The 25941-nt window shown below is 42.1% G+C and overlaps 1 long non-coding RNA gene across 1 annotated transcript in view; it reads left to right on the forward strand.

Moving 5' to 3' along the window:
- The first annotated feature begins 5856 nt into the window (after nt 1-5856).
- LOC106150119 overlaps nt 5857-25941 on the forward strand; it is a 79440-nt gene continuing 59355 nt past the window's right edge. Inside the window, exon 1 of the long non-coding RNA XR_001236737.1 lies at nt 5857-5940. This is a non-coding gene — a long non-coding RNA (uncharacterized LOC106150119). The remainder of the gene's footprint in view (nt 5941-25941) is intronic.

A 25941-nucleotide genomic window follows, 5' to 3' on the forward strand; every position in this document is an offset into this window, starting at 1 on the left:
CTTGCTCCCCGCTGCAGCCTCAGAATCTGTGTGGGGTGAATGGGGGCAACAGCTACCACCTCTTTTTGTCCGTTTGTTTAATTCCACTTGAGATTGTGACCCACCAGCCCTCCTGGGCATTTTTATATAATGAAGAAGGCATTGGTTTCAGGCAAAAGCTAAGCGCATAGATAGATTTTTTTTTTAAATTTTTGAGCTAGGATCTTGCTAAGCTGCCCAGTTAGTCTAAAATTTTTGATGCTTCTGCCTCAGCCTCAGTAGCTGGGGTTACAAGTGTGTGTCATGGAGCCCGGCCAGGAGATACTTTTTAAAAGCAGCTTGGGCAGACATGAGGGGCAGCCTGTGTAAATGGGTGCCAGAGCCTTCAGGCACCCTGGCCTCTGGTTGACTTTCTGAGAAAAAGGAGAACACTGCCAGAGGGAAGAAAACAGTAGAAGGTAGCACCTGTCCTCCCCTCCTGCTCCTTCATCCCCTCAGCTGTCTTCTTTGCCGGTGAGGCTCAAACAGGACGTGTCTGTTTCTCAGGCCTTCATTAAATAGTGACTCTGCCACACAACAGATTTGCTGCAGGCAGGTGAGTCAGAGTTCACTGCTGCTGGCCGGGAACCGTGTGTTCTGAATGTGAAGTGTGTGCCAAGTGTGTGAAAGTCCTCCTGGAACTTTCTCCTGGTCTTGCCCTTGCTGAGGTGGGTTTGGAAGGACAGGTCTTGTCTGTGTTCCTGCAGGACACACTGTGCTCCTGCAGGAGAGTGCAGAATGGGAAGACCGTCAATCTCCAAAGTGAGCTTCAAGCCAGAGAGGTTCCAAGGAGCTCTTTGGACAAAGGACACCTGTGCTGTGCTGTGGACTTGATCGCTGAGATCCAGGGTTCCCGGAAAGTGAAGGGCTGATGGGGTCTCCTCTTCCCTAAGCAGTAACTACACCATATTCAGTCCACATCATCTCCAGGAATCCATAGTAGGTCTATTTGAGGCAGCTAGAGAACTGGCCATTAGAAACCTGAACTGAGCTGTGTAAATAAAGAGCAAAATAAAAGGAAACAGAGAGATAGATCTTTGGCAGATGCTTTTGCAAATCGCGTACGTATACCACCTACCCTCAGTGAATTAATGTTTATTTGGGGTAAACATGGGCTAAGAAAATACTACTAGTAATCATAAAAATTGGGAGAAGGGATCTAGAGACAGAAGCAGGGAGAGAGCTTGGGAGGGGAAGGGGCATAAAAAAAATCAAGTTATGTTCAGTCCAGGCACCTACTCCCTAAGATGAATGCAAATGTCACGTACTAATAAAAAGACTGAGTAGTTACTGATAGCTAAGGCATCCAACCCTTAAAAATAAATGAATAAACAAATAAGTAAATGAAATATGCAGAGACAGATAGAAAACTCAAGAATATGGCGGGTCAGACCAAACAGTTGTTAAACACAGAATATAGCCAGAACAAAAATAGAAAAGGTTTGGGTTTCTTAATAACCAGCCTTTTCTAGCCAAGGTTCTGGCTTCTGGTGATAGCAGGAGCCTCCTGAGAGTTGAGGAGAGCGCAAACACAAGGAAAGCATTCAAACGCGGCTTAGGTTTGAGTGCAACTGAGGGTAATTAAGTGGTCACAGAGACCTGCCCTGGAGCCTCCTTTCCTCCTCACAAACAATCACCAATTTGTTGACTTCATCCAGCAAAACTCTGTCCAAAATAAATCGAATCCAGTGTCTTCTGACATAAGAACTGGAGCTCGTGTGACACAGTGGCTAAGATAGTCTGCAGGTATGAGGAAGCTGCAGTGTTCACGAAGTTCTTTGGACTCTGACACTGGCTGTCATCTGAGGTCTTTGGGCCTAACAGATCTGTTACACCATAACTGAATGTTGGTCACTGAACATGGTTTATCTCATGATTCTGTGTAGAAAGTTCAAAGCCCGTTCCAGAAGTGACTTTCGTCAGCCTCATGGCACCTCTGTGCGCTCCACCAGCTGGCAGCCAGACTGTAACCAGCCCTTGCTCTGACAGATTCACCCAAGGTCACCCAGCAGATGGAGGCTAAGTCTTGGGTAACACTAACTCTGAACTTTATGTCTCATCGTTTATGGCTCTGTTTATCTCAACCTGTGGGTTCCAAGGGAATTGCAGAAAACCAGCTCTTTCCAAAAATACCCAAAGCTGTCCCTGGAGGGATCCCTCTGGAATCATCAGAGGATCTAACCCCAGGGTTAAAATACTTTGGATTATTTAAATGAGAGCAACCATGCAGTATTAAGCCTGTGTAGATGATTTATTTCACTTTACATTATATTTTCAAGGTGTATCCATTTTCCTACAGATGTCTCAAATTTATCCTTCTTAATAGCTGAGTAGTAGTCCATTGTGTATAGATATCACACACTCTTCATTCGTTGTTGAACATACAGGCTGTTTCCGAGAATTAGCTATTATGAATTCTGCTGCTATAAAAATGGGTATGCATGTGTCTCTGTAATATAACGCCTTTAACTTTTTGGGGAAGATACCTAGCAGGGAAATAGCTGGGTCAAATGCAATTTCTACTTTAGTTTTTGAGAAATTTCCATAATGCTGTATTAGTTTACAGCTACTCAATCTTGATCCAGAAAAATAAAAGTTACACTAACTTTTCTTACCTTGAATTCATCTCTCATTTGTATAAGAAAGAGTGCATCTGTAGCAGGTTTCTGGGAGTCTTCCTCTTCCCAAGACCTTTCACTGGGGTCTCTTTCTCCAGTCAGTGTGCATGGAGAGTGGAAATCTCAAACTAGCTCTGAAGTCAATCCATTATGTGTCAGCTGTATTGCACGCAACTATGGTCAGTTATTTTCACAGAAAGTCCTGTGGCATTGATTGTCTCCTCACTCCTGCAAGTCTGGCTCCAAGGCTGTGTATTCTCCCTGCCTTACTAAGAACAGCGCTGGTAACTCCCTGTCTGATCTATTGCCCATTGTGTACACTGAAGGAACCACTTCCAACAGGGGTTCAGTCATGTTCTTCCCTGACGTCACTTGTGAGGTTATGAGGAGATGGCATGTTCTATTTCTGTACTCCCTTGACATTTCCTCTCCTTCAACTGAGTGCAAGCCTTTTCATTTATTTGGCCACAAAAGCATCTGAAAAGAGAAGCTTATAATCATCTGTTTTCTCTGCTCCCCTTCACACATCCCTCCATTTTGTGGGAGTGGGATGGTTGCTTACCTCAGAGTGCTCTGGCCAAAGTCAGCAAGGACCTAATTACCAATCTGATGATTTGGCTAGATGTTCCTGATGTGGGGGGCTCTAATCTTGGTGGGGAGAAGTTACTTTCCCTTACTTCTAACTGTAATTTAGCTTTCCTTCAATTATGAATATAGGCAGCAAACCACGGCGGTGGTAACCTGACAGCTGTTACACATATCTTGAAAAATCCTTTCCTTTCATCACTACTGAGAGATTGCGTTGGTTGGTGGATCTACTGCTAGATTTTGTTACTGTATTTACAAAGAAACCTATATATAACTTTGCAATGTTTTAATATTTCCATAACTATATTTTAAGGTAAGTAGTTTTAGTTACCCCGGTAGGTACTGTTCTTTATATATTTAACAATATTCTTTTGAGAAGAGGTCCATGGTCTTCATCAGACTGCCAACTTCTTGGTTAAGAAAAGACAAGACAAGACAAAGCAACCCAATTTGAATCATTGCCTACCTGATTTCTCTAGATTGTTTCTCTTAAGAGCCTTCTACTGACGGCTCCCTTCTCCTTTGCTTAAATGATATGACTCTTTGTCTCTGGGTTTCTTTTTTATTACTCTTTTCTGGCTCTTTTATTAATTCTTCCTTAGTTCATGTCTTACATTTAAGATTTTCCCATGATCCTAGTCTTCATCCCACATGATTTATCGAGTTTCTATATTTTAAGTAACTGGCAGTAGTTAGGGAGCTGAGACAAGTAAGTTGGTTATGTGGTATAGTCTGCCGCATGCTACAGGATTCTTCTGGGCCACCCAGAAGAGATTTTTAACTGGGGTTGGGAGCTGGGATGGACTTCTCATTGGAGGGAGCTTCAGGCTAAGTCTTGGAAAGTCAAGTAGAATTGGCTGGGCTGGGCAAGAGGACAGAGTTGTGGCTGCCAAAGAGCGGTGGGATGGTTAAGTTGAGGCTAGAGGCGTAAGGGGTGACCAGACTGCTTGTCAAAGAGTAGGGCAGCTACAAAAGGTTTTAAGAGAACAGCATTCTAGAAAGATTGCTGTGGCTCAGAGTACAGATCGTGTGGAGGGAGGAGGCCTTCAGGAAGTAGGAGATAAGAGGTTGAGAAGCACTATCTTTGCTTATTCATGAATTCATCTCACACATGTTCATGCTCTCCTCCTGCTTGAGGTTCTTTCTGCAGCATCCTAGAGTTTCTGGGCAACTAGGGCCAACCACCCAGGCAGGGTCTTCTCTTCTGAGTTTCCTGATTCCTTCACTTTATTTTTGGAGGACACTTACTTTTTTTTTTTTTTTGTGCTGAGTATTGAACCCAAGGACTCATGCATGCTAGGAAAATGCTCTACCACTGAACTACATCCCCAGCCCAGGCTGGTCTTCAACTTGCAACCCTCCTGCCTTCACCTCCTAAATAGCTGGGATTACAGACATGTGTCACAGCACTTGAGTTAGAATTATTTTTTTTTAATACATTTGTTCCTTATTTTTTCTTGGAGTTTCTTGAAGACAAGGACTGGGCCTTATTCATCATATGTCTAGCACCCAACATACACCTGGGTCCATAGCAGATGTTCTGAAATGAACCAGACATAAAATGCAAGCAGGTTATAGTCTTCCTCCACAGTCACATAGCAAAAACAACCCGAGAAACCCTCAGAGAGGCCAATAGGATCCCTAGTCATCCTTTTACTTATTAATTTTCATTTTAAGTTTTATGGTGCAAGTGGTGCTGGAGATCAAATTCCAGGGCCTTGCATATGCTAAATATGTTCTCCATCACTGAGCTATGTCCCTAGCCCTCATTTTGTCCATACAAGCATTTTTTTTCTTTTCTTTTTTTGTCTAAGGGGAATCTGTCGGGCTTTTATCTTGTCCTAGTACTCCCTAGCAGCATCACTGCATCAGTGAGGGGGCTTAACAAGACTAGAGTTTGTTACTTTTACTAAAAATAGATATTATGATCTTTTGTTTTTAATGAAGAAAAGAGATTTTATCCCTGGGATGATACAGAAGAGACTAAATAAAGAGGACTGAATTTCAGCCAAGGAAAATTAGGGGTCAAAAGCCAGAACCTCAGGAAACTTGACCCAGAGTCGACATGTATTTGCCTGTGATCTTCTCTCCTTGAGGTGGGAGTGGAAAGATTTCACCTTGAACCTGGGATGAAGCCCTGAGTGCTTAAATAATTGGTGGAGGGGTGGATGAGGGTTAGACTTTAGGTTCTGAATGATACAGAAGAAAAACAAGGCAACAACTATATCTTTCTTCCTTCTAGGCAATTACTGCATTTCCCAGCTTTTACCCATGATCAAAATGGAAAAAAAATGTTAATGGTTCAGGTTCATTGTTTTGTATACAGACAGTAGCCAGACACCAGAGGACACTGGGAATCGAAAAGTGCATCATTATAAAGATCACAGATTGCTCCTGAAACTTGCTGTGACTGCAGGCAAAGGGAGAAGAGGGGACCAGCAGGCTGGAGGGATGATCATACCTATAATGAAGTCTTATTCCCTAGCGGAGAACTGCTGCTCAAACTCCAGAATGAGCCTTCTTCCTATTTCCACCAAAAGCAGGAATGAAGGGTGATGATGGATTTAACCACTGAAGGGACAACAAATAACAAACTCCCAAGAAAACGCCACGGCAAGAACCAAAACCTTAACAAAACCAACCAGTGTGCCAACCAACCAAACAAAACTCCCACAAACCTCTTCTGAAGGTCTGAAAAATAAAGACACGCCTCATGGTGAGTTAGGGGAGCTTGGTTTACATTTGACAATACTTCAACAGAGAATTTTCATATTCTTATCTCACCTAGATTTTGCCAGGGTCTGTTCAATTAATTCTTATTAGAGCTCAGGGACATAGGAAGTTTCATAAAGCAAATTGTCAGATGCTGCAGGTTAGAGTAATTGAGAGGCACAGTTTTTGAAGTAGTAAAAAAGAAAGGGGTAAAATCATGCTCTAAGAAAACCTTAGAACCAGATCAGGCACCACTAGCCTGACCTGCTGCTCTACATTGATTCTTTTGGGGCAGTTCTTGGTTTTTATCACTGCAAGTGTTTGAAACCTTGTCTTTGTGAAGATATGACATCATTGAAAGGAATGTAACACTGTCTAGCGACACAGCTGTGAGCTGGTGGTACAACATGAACTGCTGGTTGGATGCTGAGCTGGTTGTAGCCGTTTTGAGCTCGTAGTTTGTGCACTGCTGGTTGATGCTGAGTATCATGTGTTTGCTTGAAATTAAAAATATCCCAGAGCACCCTTCCAAGCTGTCTCTCTGAGTTTGCTGACCCTCTTTGGGGTGCCTCCCTGCATGGTTTGGAATTTTGTGAGCTGTAGAACCATAAAGTACAAGGTCCTCAGGAAGCAGACAGAAGGTTTAAAGCTGTGCTTCTGTACTTGCCACACATGCCAATTTCAATTCAAATTATTTGATGGGAAATGAAGCTGAAAGTTCAGTTCCTTAGCTGCTCTATCCACATGGTGCAGATGTAAACATTCCGATCATCACAGAAAGTTCCATCGGACACCACTGACCTGCTCTAAAGGAAGGGTTGGCAGGATATACCCCTCCAGCCAACCTCTCTTTGTGCCACCCATGAACTAAGAATAGTTTTTGTGTTTTTAAATTATTTTAAGAAATTTGGTTTATTTATTTTGTAAGTACTCACAAATATCTTTGACTCTGCTACTTGATCCATAAAGTCTAAAACATTATCTAGACCTTTCTAGAAAATATTTACCAATCCTTGATCTAAATTGCAATTGAGTAAATGGAGACGTAGAGATAGAAAGTGACTTGTGGCACCTCACGGAGCATGAAAGCGGACCGTCTGAACTCGGGCTTTTGTTCGATCTGCTTGTTACTGTGTCCTGGGCCCTTTTGCTCTGAGGGTCTCTGTTTCCATTCTTGCAGTGGATAATACAGTGGATTCTTTTAATAGCATTGTGAACTAGAGAAGGAGTCTATCCTGACTGAGAGTCTGCATGGGAAGAAAAAGAAGGTCACGTGACTGGAGCCACCTGTTCTTACAGGGCGTCAAGTGTAGACCCTGGAATGGCCTCATGTTCAGTTACAGAGAAATAGCCAGATGGAGCTAGGGTTAGGGTCCATCAGACCACAGTACCTATCATGATCCCTGGGTAATATTTTAAAAATTCTTCAGTTGTCTTATGATTGATGTCCAGCGTGTTGTGTTGTATTCATATAGTGAATTAAAAGCCTTGCATTGTTAATAGAAGCACTTAAATGTTGTGTTGGTTTGGGGGATATTTTTGCAAGGAGAACAATATAATACAGGACACATATTTTATAAGATTATTTATAATAGTCACCCAAAGAACGATATACAAAAGAGTGCAGGAAATCGGTCTGCACACTATAGACCAAGAATCCAGCTAAGGGCCTGGATCAGCAATAATGTCCTACATGAGTCCAACTTAAGACCTAGAGCTCATAACAATGCCTCCCATAAATCCAACAGAAAGCCCAGAGCCCATAACAAGATCTCATGCAGGCCTGTTTCATGGATCTGTGCTGTGATGGCCCAGAGGTCAGTGGTGGAATCTAGGAAGTCTGTGTCAGTGGGAGAAAGGATCTGTGCTAGCAGGCTGAGGGATCTACACTGGAGCCAGGAAGCGAAGCTCAAAGTAAGAACCAGAGCTCCCTTGAAAGACACCACAGCCATCCTCAGCAACAGTGAGGTCCTGAGCTCCTCTGATGATCAAGATGGCTGAGTTCCCATCAGGGAAGCCAACGCAGCAAGCTTCTCCAGGAGACAGGCGGTGCACCATTTCCCCCTCTGGAGCCAGGAAATGATGCTCAAAGTGAGGACCAGAGCCCCCCTAAAGTGAACTGAAGCTATTCTCAGTGCCAACAAGGTCCCGAGCTCCTTGAAGGATGGAAACAGCTGAGTTCATCAGGAAAGCCAGAGTGACAAGCTCCTCCAACAGAACCAACAGCCCCTTATACCTTCCACCAGCTCCAACAGCCTTTCTCCACTCCCAACAGCCCTTCTTCTTCTCCTCCAGTTCTGCCTCTTATGCTGCTGGCAATAATTCCCAGGTGGGCCTCCCACACCCAGCACCACACTTACTCAGTTCAGCTGGGGGCTATAAGTTGACCACCAGTTGTCAATCCACTACAAATGTACTGCAGTTTTCATAACTCTGTTGGGAATTTCATTTTGACTTTAGCTTTTAAAATATGTACTAACATCTCAGAAAATAGAATTAGCTTGAGTAACCCTGAAGACATGCTGCCTGATCTATTTGAAAGACTAGTCTAGATTCTCTGGCTGGTAGGAAGCAGTTACAGTACAACCTGTAGTCCGTCACCATTATTCATGGATTGTATACAGTATTTGCAAATTCATCTACTTCCTAATTTGTATTTGCAAGCCCCAAATCAGTACTCTCAAAGTTGTAATATTCATTTAGGGACATACCCAGTGTGGGGTGAAATTTGAGTTGCTAGATGGGCATGTTCCCAGGTAGGGGACGTAGGGCACAGTGTTTCTCTGCCTTTTGGTGTCAGCTCTCCTACCGTCAACAAGCTGCCTGTATGTAATCTGATTAATATGTTTTTTCATATTCTAATGCTTTTTGTTGGTGATTTCACTGTTTTAGATGGCCCACAGGTGTAGTGTGAAGTGCTGTCTGGGACTCCTAAGCCAGAGGAGGCTGCAGCACACGTTATGGAGAAAATACATGTCCTAGAGAAGCTTTGATCGGGCATGAGTTACAGTACGGTTGGCTGTGAGTTCAGTGTTAATGAATCAACAATATATATCAACTGTGGTGACTTCCAACAGAAACACACAAAGAACAATGTTATGTATTGATTGACAAAAGAGTTGGCATCTAAGGCTCACAGAAACCGATCTTTGTGTTTACCCTTGAAGCAGTGAGTTCGTATTTGCTAATTCTGTGTTCAGGGTGATTTTATAGAGCAGAACTAACTTGAATAGTGAGTATCAGCTATACAGTCATGCATTGTGAATTGGTGGGGCACCTTCTGAGAAATGTGTCATCTTTTGGTGCATCTGTTGTTGTGCTGACTTCATAGAGGGTACTTACACCAGCCAAGACAGCTGTAATGTCACTAGGTGATAAAATCTTATGAGACAACCGTCATATATGCAGTTTGTCATAGAGCAAAATAAAATTGCATGGTGCATGACTCATTTGAAACACATAAGGTCTTACTGAGCTAAGGGGCTTATGGACCCCTCACAGTTTGTGCCTTTTCCTGCACAGACCACTTGGATGGCCCTCATGTATATACTGTCTTCAAGCAGGAGGTAGTTTAATAGCTGGCAAAGTAATACACATGCAGACTCCCCTCTGCACAGGGATGGCTGGAACTCATTTCTTTAAATGGCAGGGATTCCTGACCATCCTGATTGGAACATTTATCTTAAGGCTGGGCTCTTACAGCCAATTTACTGCATTGTCTCATGGAAGTTGATTATTTACTGGATGCTCCAGCCAGGGACTAATTCATAGGCAGCTCAGGTGGAAAGTCAAATTGATCATGAAGAACCCTTTGGCTATATTCCAACTATGCAGGTTTGGATTTTTAAAAAAATTTGTGAGAGGGAAAGAGGGAGCTTCATTCTTTTCCTGGAAATTCCAGTGTGTAATGGATAGGAATGGATTTGTTGAATTCAAGGTAGATTGATTGATGTGAAGGTTTAGCAAGAATGTCTTGACTCTAAGGGGAAGCCAGGACCATAAGGAAAATATCAGAAGGGAAGGAGATAGTAAGGCAATCTTTTTATTGACTGTGCAGGATTTCTTGTTCATAACTCAACAGGTAAAGGTCTGTTGAGTCCATCTTTGTGTGTTGGAAGCCTGCTGATGGCTTAGATTGAGTAACAGAGCATATGCTAAGCTTTGATGTGCTGTGAGAAGGTTTTCTTTCCTTTCTTCTTTAAAGGTGGGTGGGAGGATTTCTTTGAGGTTACTGAGAGCCCTGGAATTCCTTTGTGAGCTCTTTGGGATGTATATGAGAAAAGAAGCTTGAGCATTTCTCCCTATTTGGAAATGTTCCTGGAGTTGGCGTCATCTAGAGTTTAACTCATCAGTGTCATTGCTGCCTTCTAATTGTGCACTGCTTTCCGTGGCATCTTCTGAAGTAACACTAGGTTTTTGTCAAACGTGGAAATGTTCTTGTAAGGCAGATGTTGCATTCTGATGGTGGGTGCGAGGGCAGGCCTGTGTTTGCATGAGACTGTAGAAGGAAACCTCATGCAAATCTAAGACCAACAGAGGCCAGCTCACTAGGACAAATCTACCTGAACTCTAGGACTGTAGGATCCACACCAGATGGCTCCATCTGACATGCCAAAAGCCACGTGGGCTGTGTGTAACTTATCACTTCCATAGCTGCAACCTACCTGGGTTAGTTTCCTACCGTGTTAGCAGAATCACCAAATCCCCAGTTGCCCAAGCTCTCTTCTCTCATGCTCCACACCCCGCAAAACTCCTGCAACTTGAGTGAGGACAGTTATTTCCCTGATGGTCCATAGTCATGCATCCTCCAAACCACTGGCAATGCCTTAGTGCCAACACTGCATTTCTAAAGCCTTGAAACGCATCTTCTTTTTCCAGATGTATTTCTTTTTGCATCAAAGTGTTCAGGCTGGTTTAGCTTAAAGCCTCCTGAAGACTCCTCATCACCTGCAGGACACAGACTAAACAACCATGTGAGAGATGAAGCTGAAAGATTTGGCTCTTGTATGCCAGCCCAACTGTCTTCCCCACCTCTTTTTTTCTTTGAGGTGCTGGGAATTAAACCTAGCCTTCATGCATTCTAGGTATACACTTAACTATACCCCACCCCCAACAACCTCTCCTTGCTTAATTTTCCAACTTGTTTGGCAAAATTCATGTCTCTGTCTTTGTCTGTACTAATCCTTCTGTCCAGAATGCTCTTCCCACATTTTATTTGGGGAAACTCCCATTTGGTCTTTCAGATCCAGCGGCAGGGTTTCACTTTTCTCCTGTGGATGATGATAAAAGTATTTAACAACTAGTGTGATTGGATTCTGAACAGTTAGAACAGAGACCAGGGAAAACTACTGCCTTTGTGTGGCAGGTAGCCACCTTCTGGGTCTAACCTACCCCAGCAGTGTTGTCATGCCCTCTTTTGTGCCACTGTAATCCATGTGCAGGCACACATTATTTATTCTGTATTCATGTAACAACACTTAAAAATTGCCTGTTCCTTTAGGCGTTGCTAGGTGATGTACATGCAAGAATGGATAAGACAATATTTCTGCCCTGGAGATGCTTATAGTCTAGTCATGTAGCTTTCTTTTTGTATATGATTATCTTGTATAAGAAAATGAGCTTCTCAGAAGATGAGGACCAATGCTTTTTTCCTGATGTCCAGGGAACTTACCTGGTACCCGGTATGCAAATTACTCAGTCAATAGTTACAGAGTGAAGGTATCTCACTGGGATCCTGATTGTCTGCCCGTGGTTCAGAATTTCAAGGTGTTAAATTGCTTGAGGAGGTTGATTGGTCATGGGTTGATGGGCTCCAACTAGAGGTGTAGGTACCAGTGTTTATTTATAAAAGGTATAGCTTTAGAGAAACAGTTCATTTGCCTTCTTTGTTCATAATTCAGCTTTTTTTCCTCCTTCTCCTTGTTCTTTTTTGAATGGAATGTCACCCACTCACTGGTTTTATATAGCTCCCATTGATGTAGAACTGAACGGAAATCGAGCCTATTAATTAAAAACCCGGAATGTGGGAAGCTTTTGAACTGCTAATTGAAACTCTTACCAACTGGGTTGCACTGGCATTTTTAAACCCTTTTCTTCTTCTGAAACTAGAACTTTGGCTTAGCTGAGACGACTTTCATAAAGGTGATTACAAAGAATGACAGTGTCTTGTTTCAAAAATGTCCTCATGTACCTCCAGTGAAGCGTCAGGGTGGATGGCCCCCTAGCACTCTGAAAGATGTTAGCAGGGTCATAGAGGACACAAGTGGCCTCCCAGGTGCCCTCCCCTCTGGCCTTGAGTGACCACTGCCAGCTGGCCCTGTCCACATAGCACAGTTGATAGGTAAGGGCCTGATGATGCTTTCCTCCCCAGGCAGGCCAGGAGGAGACCATCTTACCAGGCTCAAGGAGCTGCAGGGGCCACTGTGGCCTCAAAGGTTGCAGCTCATGCCCTGCCTATGACCATATCTACATGTGGGTAGTCAAATCAATCCTATGTGGGGAGATGGCTGTGTCTGTTAATCTTAATTGTTAATGTGACTTGATTCAGAGACCATAGAGTGGTGATTAGATCTTGGGAGCTCTATACTCTCCAAGGATTTACCTACTTCTATTCATAGCCGAATATGCTATTGGGAAAGGGCCCCTGTTGGAGGTGGGTCACTGGGGACATACCTTCAGAGAGTATATATCTTACTGTCTTACTTATTTTTCCTGTTGCTGAGACAAAATATCCAACACCCAAAGTTAGAGGAGGAAAGGTTTATTTGTAGAGGTTTCAATCTGTAGTTGGCTAGTTCTATAACAGGGTGTTATGGCAAAGGGTCATTGAGAGCAGAAATAGTCCATGGCGAGCAGGTGGATGAGAGCACATTATCCCTCTTTCTGTCCCTTATATTTCATGCAGGCTATCTTCTCCAGCCAGAACTATGCCAAATCACTCAGGGTACTGATTTAGTAATTATATACCCTTGACCCCAGCACTGCACACTCTAGATCCAGCCACCTCTGAAAAGCACCCCCTGTGACTGCATGAGGCTTTGGGGTACATCTAGGCACAAGCCATAGCATGCACTCTTACTAGCTGCTATGTACTAAGCAACTTTGTGCCACCATGCTCCCTTCTACCATGATGTGCCTGCCTGGGAGCCAACTGACTATGGACTGAACCCTTGGAAACCATGAGCCGAATAAACCCATCCTCTTTAAGTTATAGGAGTAGGTATCTTGCCCAGTAATTGGAAAGCTGGCTAATACAATGGTAGACTCAAAATCTGCACCTGCCATGCCTTCTTTCAGGGACTGAGATCCTCTGCACAGCCATTGATACTGATACTTGCTCAGGAATGTGGCTTTCTGGGCCAAGTGCCAAAGATACAACATTCCCAGTCTATCCTTACTGCCTCTCAACCTGGTCTTGTGGTGGCCCAGCAGGGCTCCCCTTGAGCCTCAAGATAGAGTTTGTGTGGGTTCTCATGAGACAGACCCACATGAGGCTCCATTGCCTCTTGGCCTGAGAAGGCACAGAGGGGGCTCTTGTGATGGAGGAGACTTGAGTGGCTGTGGGATCTGATTCCACTGAGCTGGGCAAAGCCATGTGGTAAGCATGTGCTTGGGCCATGGTTGGGGATATGAGCTGGCCATGTGCTTTGAGTTTGGGTTTCTTTCTTTTTCAGAAGGTGGTTGATTCATGCAAAATGCTTAACGATGCCTGCAATGCACTGCGCGGGGGATCAGATCCCCTTTGATGTGCAGGGTCTTTTTGGAGGTTCCAAAAAAACAGTTCAAAAGGTTTACTTTGGACACCACACCTCCAGCACATGTCAGAGTCAAGGCCAGGCTCCCCAGGCAGTGTGCTGGAGAAAACATCTTGTGCTGGCTTCTTCCCTTCACTGTTTGGTCTTGTGCTGAGCACAGTGTTTCAGACTTCACAGTCCTAGTGGTGAAAAGAGGAGATTAAGCAAAGGAAAATAAATAAATACTCTGAGCTTTTGAGTGTCCAGGAAATCAAGGGTGCACTGTGGCCTCCCAGACCTGCTGCAGTCGGGTGGAGAGAGGGAGGCTGAAGCTTTGTCTGCAGGGAGGGATCTTCCCTGTAAGTGCCGCTCAGCTTGGAGCTATCCAAGGAAAACAGGCAGACAAGGAGCCATCTGGCCGCCCCACGTGGGTCAAATCGCAGTGTTCTCTGGGCTGAGTTTTAGGTTGCAGGCACAGTGCTGTCCTCCCTGTCCCCTCTTAACCAGGCTGCATCTGAATTAGGAACAGCTCTGGGAGGATGGGGTGTGAGGTGCCGGGTAGGAAGCTCTGAAAAGGGAAGAGGAGTCCTTGTGGGGAACTCCTTTACCACGCTTCACTGTTCTGAGATTTCTGCCTCTCTCTGTCCTCCAGGCTCTCTTCATAAGCTGCAGGCTGGCAGGCAGGGTGGAGGGGGTTTCTGTGTGACCTTCTAGGTAAAGAAAGCAAAGCAGACAGTGCCTTATCATGGACGTGGCCATGACTTGAAAATCAGGGGTTCAGGGAAGGAATTTCTTCCCTCTCTGCTCTGTTGCTCAGGAACTGTTGGGTCTCTCAGAGGGAGTCATATTCCTGTTCTGTGTGCTGTTTCCCCACCAACAGGGTGGCTGTTTTGCTGTTTTGTCTGTGCCCGAATTGCTGTATACAACTGAGGGAGTTTTGGTGGAACCCAAAGCCCCAAATGCTTTCCTCTGTTAAGAAAAAGGTTTTAAAATCTATGAATCAAGGAGCAACCCCCGCTAGCCACGAGGGCCCAGAGAACAGAGCCTGAGGTGTTTGCTAGCACAGGTTCGCAAGTGTGTCGCTGGAGAAAGGACAAGATGTGGAGGCTCCCACAGCCCCGCCATCTGTGCCCTTGGAATTGTACTTCGTTCCTCTCCTCAAACAATGTAGGTTACTGCCCCCAGCTGCCTCCAACCCGCTCGCCAAGGCTGGCATCTCTGCACTGCCACAAATGCTCAGTCAGTCTCCCAAGTGAATTCTCACAACATATGGAAGGATTTGGGCCAGCCCTTTAACTATTTGGCAAATTATAGGTGTATAGAATCATATGCTACTTTAGATGCTGTATACTCAGGCTTCTGTATCACTCTCCAGTTCTTCTTTGTAGATTCTCCTCATGGTTCTCCTTGACTCTGATCACGAAGGGTCATCCACATCTGCAAGCTGGAAACAATCGTTGTGTGTCTAGCATGGCTCTGTTCAGCTGAGTCTACTCTGTTGTCCTGCTCATAGAACTTGGTGATTTATTGTTTTCTTTTCCTGAGTTCATATCCTTGGAGAGCCCCTCTGATTTCCAAGTACTCTTACATACTTCTTCTCTGTCACTTTGTGCTGTGTTTCTGTCAGTTTTCTGAAATCTACCCCTTTTATAGGTCTCTGCTTAGGAATCATTTTCTTAGTCTTTGCATATCATATACTAGCTCCTTCCAGAGCACTCATAGTCTTATCTTCATCCTAGAACATGTGGTAGCATTCTGTAAATGTCCATTCCTGATTAAGTTAGCAACTAATGATTGCTTACTCTGGGGCAAGCAGCATGCTAGGTACTTTGATGGATCAGGGACTTGCAGAAGAACCCTGAATTGCCGTCTCAATTTTATACATGAATGTACTGTCACGTGGCAAGTTAGACTTATAAGGAATACTTAAGTGGTCCCTTTAATATAAAACCATGTTCCCTTTTCTTTGTCTCACTTATAGTTCCTCTTATAGCTACCTGGAGACTACTCTCAAATATCCACATAAATTTGGAAATTTCTCCAGTTCCCCCCACAACTAGCTTTTTTGTTCAGACAGGGTCTTACCATGCAGTTCAGGCTGGCCTTGAACTCACTTTGTAGCCCAGGCTGGTTTCAAAATCACAGTGATCCTCCTGAGCGCTGGGATTACAGGCTTGTGCCACTACACCCAGTTCATGACTAGCTTGTAATAGATAAAACTCCGTGTGTGTGTGTGTGTGTGTGTGTGTGTATGTGTGTGCGTGGTTGCGCGTGTGCACATGTGTGTATGTGTGTATGTTTTAAAGTCGGCCAATATTGCGGACAGATATTCCCTTCCCCTTTAGTGAACATCAAAATAATTGATTAAACGGCCAGTTCTAGACTCTCTTGCCAATGACATATAATAATAATTCATTCATATTCCTGCTTATTTCATCAATCTGCCTTTGGGTTCTGTTCAATCTTGCTTATTTTTTTCTTCTCTAGCTTTAGTATCTGGGTGCCCAGGTCAATATTTTAGCCACTTTTCTCTTGCTCCTGCATAGCAATCATCAGTGTGAAGCACATATGAGCCAACAGGACAATACATGAAGACGTATTATTTGGATGGCAGGAACAGAGGCTCTGAGTGATTATCTCAAATGTAAATCATACATGACTTAAAATATGCAGTAGGCTGGGCCCATTTCCATGAGTTCTAGGACCAGAGACATATTGGAGAGGCTGAGGAGCCCAAGTTATAAAGTCAAAGGGAGGAGGACATTGATGGTCACCTCGGGACCACTTAATAATTGGAAAATTTGAAAGAGGGAAAGTAAGTGACTTTGGGAAAAGGAAAACAGATTCAAAGACTACACAATCTTGCTTCAATTTGCAAGACCCTTTGGCCTGCAACATCACTTCTGATGAAAAGGTTATGGCTAAATGCTCTCCATTGGAGCCAGAGATGTGGAGGTTAGCAATGTGCACTGCTGGTCTCCGGTATTTTTGTGTCTGTCTGGTCTTAATGGCTGGATGATAAACTTCTCAAGGACTGAATAATGTCTCATTATTATGACATTAATGAACAGAGCAGATGCTCAAAGATATTAACTAATAAGTCAACTGGCATAGAATTCTATACTCAGTTGAACAAGAGACATGAATACCCTGCCAGCAGTACTCTAAGTTGAATGTTCTGAGCTCCTGTATTTGTAAGGGCTCAGGCTAGGGTATTAAAACAGAAAGATCTGAAAATATGGTGATGTAAACAGGATTAATGTTTCTTTTTCTCTTATATAACAGTCCAGAGGTCAGTGAGCTGGGGCTCAGTCTAAGGTAGTGGCTACAGCTGCAGCCAGCAGGAAGGAGGAGAAGAGCCAGGGGTGCGGGCTTGTGTTCTTTCTCAGGGCCATAGCCTGGAAGTGGTACCTGTCCTTGTACTTACATCCATTGGCTACAACTCGGCCACATGGTCACAAAGCTGCAAGGGAGGCTGGGGAAAGTAGTCTCTAGGTGAGAGGCCAAGCCCAGGTAATGATTGGTACAAGGAGTTCCATTATTAAAAATACGGAGAAAAGATATTTGTAGGTGAATAGCCTTTTCTATCATCCCTAAGCTAAAATTCCTCTAAAAGCCTTCCCTTAATCTGAATCAATTGCAAGACAAATTTTGAGAGGAGCCATCTTTGATTTCTTACTTCATGTGGATGTAGCAGTTTGACTTATTTTAACAAGGTGGGCTGTCATTTATAATTTCTGTGGTTCCATGAAGACAATAGCTATTTATTTTCACAGACCAATCATTTATATTTTATTTTTGTGTGAAAGATAATCCTTCTCCATAAAGCCAATAGGGGTGAAAAAGTTCATTCTCCAACAGGCTCCTAGATGTTCCAGAAAGGCAGATACCATAGTGCAGATAGTGCAGAGATTAGGAAAGTGTGCCAGGGTAAGTGGACAGGGGGAGGGAGATCCGCAAGAACTATGCCAAGAATTGGACTTCCATGGTTTGGAGTGTCAGCTCTTCTATGTATTAGTTGTGCTGTCCTGATCACATTACTCCACTTCTTTAAACATCAGTTTTCTGTTCGGGAAAATATGAATATTAATATGATGTACCTTTCCTATTAGGAACAGAATTGTCCCAAAAAGGTAATGAATGTTAAGCACTTTGTGCAAGGTCTAGGTTGTAGAAGTTACTTAATAAAATCCTCTCTCCCTTCCTCCCTTCCTCTGTCCCTTCCTACAAGCATTGTCCTTATACGTGAACTGAATAGATCTCCTAGGTGTCCTAACTACCTAGGAATACACCCAACCTGGGAACAGTTCTTCAGCAGTAACTAAAGGAAACAAGATTTAAAATGACCAATCCAGCCAGAGGAGGTGGGAACAAGTCTCAGGCGCAGGAGGAATTTCCCCCTCTCTGACCTACCTGACCCTGCCAAATTGGGTAATTAGGAGCTGAGGGCAAGTGACAGGTGTCTGAGGTGCTGGAGAATATGATATCCTTAGCCCTTGGGAAGCCACGTGAGGAGGCTGAGAATGTCAGGGAGGGGCCCTTTGTACACTGGAAATAGAACCCACCTGATGAACATTGGAGAAATGAGACGGAAAACGTATGGCTTCTAGAGGAAACACGCTTAGTTTTCTGGGCTGGCCCAGTCACTGGCTGTGGAACACAGACAAGGCCAGGGTAGAAAGTTCAGCCAAGCTTGGGCTGAGGGCGCAGCTGGAAGGCAGGACAGAAAGGGCGGAAGGCCTCCCTCAGGGCTGTAGTTCCAAGGCTGTCCCAGCTCCCAGGGCCAAGGAGGAAACCTGAAGAGAGGCACAGTGAGCCGTGGCAGATTTCCCCCATGGTGAAGACAGTCCCTCCAAGTGGCAGATGCTCTTGTATATTTATAATGTAGGAGATGTTTGCTTCTGAGCTGGGTGTGCCAATTTTTGTAGGGCGAAGGAGGGACAAAGTCTCCAGAGATGAGCATCTTGCAGTAATGCTGGTTTTAATAGCTTATAAACTGGAACCCATTCGTCCCCTGAGGTGGTCTTAGAAACATGAGCACTATGCCTTCCTTCCCTTGGTTTGTGTCTTCTCTCCTCCCTTCCTCTTCTTTCCTTTTTTCCTCTAGCCCTCTCCTCTCCATGCCTCTTTCCCACCCTGTCCTTCTAACATACCTGCATTTAACCCCAATCGACCACTTGCTGGATATCATTCTAGGAGTTGGGGAAAACAATGGATAGACAGAGATTAAAATTCTAATTAGGAAGGCAAACAATTATCCCATTAATTGACAATTAACCCAATAAGCATCAACTGCTAGCCCAACACCTTTGTCTTCATTCTTTCAAGGCTAAGTCTATGTGTAGCTTTCCCTTGGGAGGCCTGTGATAGGACAGCTCCAAATAGAGTTCCTTGGTCGTCAGTGGGACAATATTCTCATTGCAAGGAGGTGTCAGAAAACAGAGCAGTGACTGCTGAACACTGTTTGTAGACACTTGTAACCTTATAGATGAGCACTTGCGACCTTACGAATGCTGACAGTTCAGAGCTATCCCCAGAGTTTGAAGTCTTCTCCCCTGGAGGCATATTAGAGCCAGAGATGAAGCGAGATGATGAAATCTCCTGAAATACAGTAGTAGACCCATAGAGAGCCGAAGATTTCTGCCCCAGAGAAATGGAGAAATTTAGGTTGGTTGTCAGGCATAGTATAAGCCAGGCTCAGCACTGTGTAAGTTCTCTAAGCCCAGGGGGAACTGTGAATTTATGGGGCTCAGTCCTTAAACCTCTTGATTTATATGACGATGTTTTACTCATTAAAAAAATTAGTCCATGTACAAGCTCAGAAACATAGCTAATCTTTTTTTTAACTTTTCATTGTCCTACATATATATATATATATATATATATATATATATATATACCATGCTGTGCTGAGTTTTGTTTTTGATATGGTGAAAGGAGATTTAGATGGTGGGGATGTCAATCCCATTTGTGACCATTTTGACTGTGTGGTTAATTTATGAGATGAGGATAATAGAAGCCAATTTAGAAAAGTCTTGGGGATGAAATGTGCCAAGGGTGGAAGTGCTTGATCAGCTTCCAAGTGTTGTACAGTTGTACGACTGTATTGTGACCATTACTATTACTACTCAAGGGTCAGTTTATTTTTGCCTTTGAATGGCCTTGCATCAACTTGCACATTGTGAAGATTAACTGCAAAACCAGCTCTAATGGTTGGATTAGGAATATGAAAATCAATGTTTGTGGTCCTTTTGCTATAACAGAGGTTCTCTGAAGTATTTGGAATTTTCTTGAGAGATGTCTGGAAGGCTCATTTTCTTTCCCAATGTGTTAATAACTTATGTAGTTATTAACTACAAAATAGTTATTAACTATTTATGTAGTTAACTATTTATGTAGTAAATTTACATAAAGTAGTTATTAACTATGTAGTTATTAACTACAAAATAACTTATGTAGTTATTTTAGTGAAAGAAATACATTTTTTAACTGGAAGAATATCTCTACCCAATGATAGTGAAAATATTAGGGAAAATTCATGGATAACAATTCTTTCCCCCTCAATGAAAAGCCAACTTACAGAAATCTTGCATCTATGGGGCAAAGTTTTAACACCATTTCACTTATCGAGGTTTACTTCCTTAGAGATGTTTCCTAGAGCATTGTTATGTTACCTACAGAATGCCAAAAATAACTCCAAGGTCAAAGGAAATTCATAATCACTTCAAAGGATCCTTCCTTTGCATGGTTCTTATGGGTGCCACCCAGAGCTGGTGACACAGAGCAGAGTCTGGAAGCCTCGTTCCTGGACAAACATGGCCTAGACAAATGGCTCTTCTTTCCTTTGTGTCAGGCTTGTCACCTCTGAAATGAAAAGCTCATTGTTGGCTCCTACCTTACAAGGGTGGAGATTCTTAAAATTACCTGGTCTTGATTTAGACAGAGGAGTTGTCTACTCTGTGAGCTGAAAGAGATGTAGTGCAAAGATTAGAATGTATAAAGAACGACTCCTTTGCAGCCCACACCTTTTAGGAAACAATACAGACTTAAACCCAGTGATCCACATCCCGTCAGGTAGAAATCTTTGCGTTGGGAGCCAGTTGAGAGCTCTTCTTGCTGCTAATGTGCTATTATTGAATACCCAGTTTGTCTCCAAAGACCTGACCCATTAAGTAAAATAAGACAAAATTAGCTTGTGACCTTGTAATTTAATCTGTTCAGATACCAACAGATGATGATAGGAATTGCTATGAGCTATGGATGTTCTGGTTATTATAAGCATAGGTCTGTGGTTTTCATGGGATTGCTAGATGCAGGAATCATTCTCATAGTAGTGTCTAGATGTCAATTCAGTCCCACTTCCATGGAAAGCCAAAGACCCTAGTTTGCACAGTTGGGATCTTTTATGCTCACTGACAGACTGCCAATGGAGACTTGCAAAATGTGATAGGGATGGCACAAGCAATAGGGTGGGATGCAAAATCTGTTCCTGCTTGTGGCTCTCGACGAGTTGGTTTAGGGTGGAGGTTGTAGGAATTTGGAGGGAGATGTTGTGGTAAGCTGAGCTCCTTGGGCAAGGATAAGGCTGGCCGCAGTCCAGGTATTTGGTTTCAGACCTTGGTGAAGCCAAACCACATTCACTTAATTCTGAGAAAACCAACCGATAGTTTGAGAACCAATTTCAGGGGAGACTAGCTGAAGGTTTTATGGAGGCTGGTGAGTCTGATCATGCCTCATGTTGCTCTACTCTTTGCCTCACCTGGGCTGGGCTCTGTCGGTCTCTCACCCTGGTACAAGGGTGATCACCCTTTTTGGATCTGAGCTTACCCCACCCATGGCTTGACACATACATACCTCTTTCTCAAAAATGCAAAACTCTTGTGCTTAAGTATGGTGACATTTCCTAAAGCATATTGGCTATACTTTTTAAAAAATAGTGTTCTTTTAGTTGTCATTTTTTAAACTTTATTTTTTTATTAGTACATATTTGTCATACACACTGTCACATTCATTGCAGGAAATTTGTACCCGTACTAATATATCTTAATTCTTCTTTTCTCTCCCGTTCTCCTCTCCTCCCTTCAACCCTTCTTCCCTTCCCCCTTTACAGAAGCTCTGTTTCCATTATTTCCTTCCATCCTCTTTTTTTGGTGGGGTACCAGGAATCAAACTCAGGGCCTTGTGCTTGCCAGGCAGGTGCTGTGCCACTGAGCTATATCCCCGATCCCCTTACTCTTTTTACTTCCTTTCCCTTTCCTTCTCCTTCCCTTTGTTCTCTTTCCCACTTCCTAATATCTATCCTCCATATGTTCCTTATTTGCCCTTTGGTTTCTCACATAAGAGAAATGATGCAATATTTAAACTTGTGTGTCTGATTTATTTCACTCAAGATTATGGTCTTGGGGTGCATCCATTTTCCTACAAGTGATTCAAGCTTATCGTTCTTTACGGCAGAGAAGTACTCCATTGTGTGCAAATACCACCTTGTCTTTATCCCTTTCTTTTGATGGGCATCTGGGCTGTTTCCAAGATGTAGCTATTGTAACTTGTGTTGCTATAAACGTGTGTATGTACATATCACTGTGGTATGATGCTTTTAACTCTTTTGGGAAGATTCCTTGTTTTGATTTGTACTTAGATGTCCCCCAAAACCTCATGTGCTTGTGGAGGACAGGTTTTTCAAAGGTGGCTGAATTCAAAGATGACTGATTCATGGTCCAATGCTGGGATTAAGGGTGTGAGTGCTGCACCTACCCTAGGATGGGTAGCCTGCATACAATATAAGGGACAGAAAGAGGCTAGTCCCCTCCCTCTCTCTGTTGTTGCTTTAGATGTCTTCTGCCGCCATGAACTGTTTTTCTCTGCTGTTGCCCTCTTCCATGTGTCACCCTGCTTTGGAGCCGGATGATTATGGGCTGAAACCTCCACAAACTATGAGTTAAATAAACCTTTCCCCCTTTAACTTTGGGCTTTGGGTATTTTTCTCAGCAATGAAAAAAGTGACTAAGACATAACTAGAAGGGGAACATTTGGGGCAAAAAACCTCTTGTTTTAGTTTTTTTGAGGAATCTCTGTACTGATCTTCATAGTGATTGTACCAGTCTAAACTCGTACGAGCAATGGAGGCCTCACCAGCATTTGCTATTGGTTGATTTCTTGTGATAACCATTCTTTCTGCAGTGAGATGGAGTCTCAGTGTTATTTTAATTTCCATCTCTCAAAATGATTGGTGATGTGGAACATTTTTTCATATATTTGCTGTTTCCACTTCATCTGAGAAATGTGTATTCATTTTAGATGCCCATTTTTGGATTGAATCATGAAATTTGAGGAGTCTGATTTTTCTCAGTTATTTACATATCTTAAATGTTAGTCCTTTGTCTGAGGAATAGCTGGTAAAATTTTTTTCCCATTCTGTGGGTTGTCTCTTCATTTTACTGGTGGTTTCTTTTGCTGTGCAAGGCTTTTGATTTTGATGTTATCTCAGTTATTGATCTTTGTAATATTTCCAGTGTGATGGAGTTTTGTTCATAAAGTCTTTGCTTACACCTATATCTTCTGGAGTTTTACCCATTCTTCCAGCAGATTAAGTGATTCTGTGTGAATATTTGATCTTATATCCATTTTGATTTTAATTTAGTTCATGGTGAGAGACATGGGTCTAGGTTTAATCGTTGGCATGTGGAAAACCAGTTTCCCCAGCACTATTTATTAAAGAGGCTATCTTTCTTCCAGTGAAGGTGTTTGGCTTCTGTCAATGATAAGGTAGCTGAGTGCATTTGGAGTTGTTTTTTTGATCCTCAGCTGTGTTATTTTCAAGTATTATGCAGTTTTTATTACGATAATTTTGTAGTATCATTTCAAGTTGGGGATTGTGATGCCCCTTGTCTTGCCTTTGTTGAACAGAATTGCTTTTACTATCGTTGTCTCTTCTGGTTCTATATGAGTTTTATGATTGTTTTCTTTAGTTCTGTGGGGTATGCTCTTGTTACTTTGATTTGGATTGCATTAAATCTTTATAACAGCTCTGGAAGTATAGTCATTTTCATTATATTATTTCTGCCTATCCAAGAACTGGGATATCTTTCCATTTTCTGATGTCTTCTTCAATCTCCTTTTTCAAAGTATCATAGTTTTCAACATAAAAGTCTTTTATTTGTTTTGTTAGATTGATTCCTAAGTAAGTCATTTTTCTTGATGCTATTGTGAAAGGTATTATTTCCCTAATTTCTTGCTGAGAGAGTTTGTTATTTGTTCATAGGAATGCTATTAATTTTTGAGTGTTGACTTTTTATCCTGTTATGCTACTGAATTTGGTTATGAAATCTAGGAGTCTTTTGGTGAAGTTTTTGGGGTCTTCTATGTAGAATATCATGTCATCCACAAATAATGTTACTTTAACTTATTCTTTTCCTATTCTTATTCTTATTATTTCTTTTTCTTGTCTAGTTGCTCTGGCTAATGTTTCTAGAACTATGCTGAACAGGAGTGGTGATAGTGAACATCCCTGTCTTGATCCTGATTTTACAGTGAAAGCTTTTAGTTTTTGACTATTTAGTATGATGTTGACTATTGGAATATCATAGGTGGCTCTTATCATACTGAGATAAAGACCTTGTATTCCAATTTTCTGTTGGGTATTTTTTAACCATGAATGGGTGTTAAACTTTGTCACATGCTTTTTCTGCATCCATTGAGATGATCATATGATTTTTGTCTTTGATTCTGTTAATGTGGTGCATTATTACATTTGTTGATTTGTGTATGTTGAACCATCCCTACATCCCTGGGATGAATCCTACTTCATCATGGTGTATAATTTTCTGGATGATTTGCTTCATTCTGTTTGATAGTACCTTATTGAGGATTTTTACATCTATGTTCATTAAGGAGATTGGCTTGTAGTTCTTTTTTTTGGTTGAATCTTTTTCTGGTTTTGGTGTCAGGGTAATGCTTGTTTCTAGGAATGAAGTTGGGAATATTGCTTCCCTTTCAATTTCATTAAAGAGTGAGGAGTAGTGGCATTAGATCTTCTCCAAATTTCTTGTGGAATTTAGCAGTGAATTCATCAGGATCTGAATTTTCTTTGTTGGTAGTTTTAAAATTACTTCTTTAATTTAATTGATGGATATAGGGTTATTTAGAATTTTTATATCTTCTTGATTTAGCATTGATAATTCATATGTATCTAGGAATCTGTCTATTTTTTCTACATTATCCGTCTTATTAGAGTGTTATAGGTCTTGAAGTAGGTATTGATGTTCTTCTGGATGTCTGCAGGATCCACTGTGATTTTGCCCTTTTCATTCCTAATTGCCTGAACTTGAATCTTTCCTTTTTTTTGATAAGGTTGGTGAACGGTTTGTCTATTTTAATCTATCAAACAACCAAATCTTCAATTCATTGATTTTTTGTATTATTTTCTTAGTCTCAATTACATTAGTTTCTGCTCTGATCTTTATAATTTCCCTTCTTGTATGTGCTTTGGGTTTAACTTGCTCTTCTAAAAGCTAGAGGTTCAGCATTATGTTTTTTTATTTGAGCTCACTCTATTTTTCTAATGTGAGAACTCATTGCTATAAAGTTTCCCTACAACTGCTTTCATTGTGCCCCATAAGTTCTGATCTATGTTGTGTTGGAATTATCATTTATTATAGAAACTGTCTAATTTCTTCTTTAATTTCACCTGTGACCCATTGATTGTTTGGAAGCTTATTATTTAATTTCTATGTGCTTATGCAGTTTTTGTGGTTCCTTTCACTATTGATTTCCAGTTTCATTGTACTATGATCTGATAAGATGCATAGGATAATTTGAATTCCTTTGCATTTACATAAGCATGTCCTATGAACTAGAATGTGGTATACTGTTTGAATATATACAGACTTCCACAATTTAGATGTTGGAACTTAGACTCTAAGGTAGGAAGAAAGTGGACCATTGGGAGATGATTAGGCTATTAGAGTTCCTGTCTCATAGATGAGATTAGTACCTTTATAAAAAAGCTTGAGGAAGTGAGTTCATCTCTTTGCTCTTCTACTCCTGCTACATGAAGATATAGTAAGAAGTTACCATCTTGGAAGCAGAGAGTGATTCTTTTTTAGATACTGAACTATCTGGCATTTTGACTTTGGACTTATCAGCTTCTAGAATTATAAGAAATAAATTTCTACCATTTGTAGAATACCTATTCTAAGATATTTTGTTATAGAAGAAGAGTAGACTAAGATAGTTACCTTTATATGTTAGTCACTAAACCTTTATATGTTAGT

Source organism: Chinchilla lanigera, unplaced genomic scaffold (genome assembly GCF_000276665.1).
Source record: "Chinchilla lanigera isolate Chin_1 unplaced genomic scaffold, ChiLan1.0 scaffold00064, whole genome shotgun sequence".
Taxonomy (NCBI): Eukaryota; Metazoa; Chordata; class Mammalia; order Rodentia; family Chinchillidae; genus Chinchilla; species Chinchilla lanigera.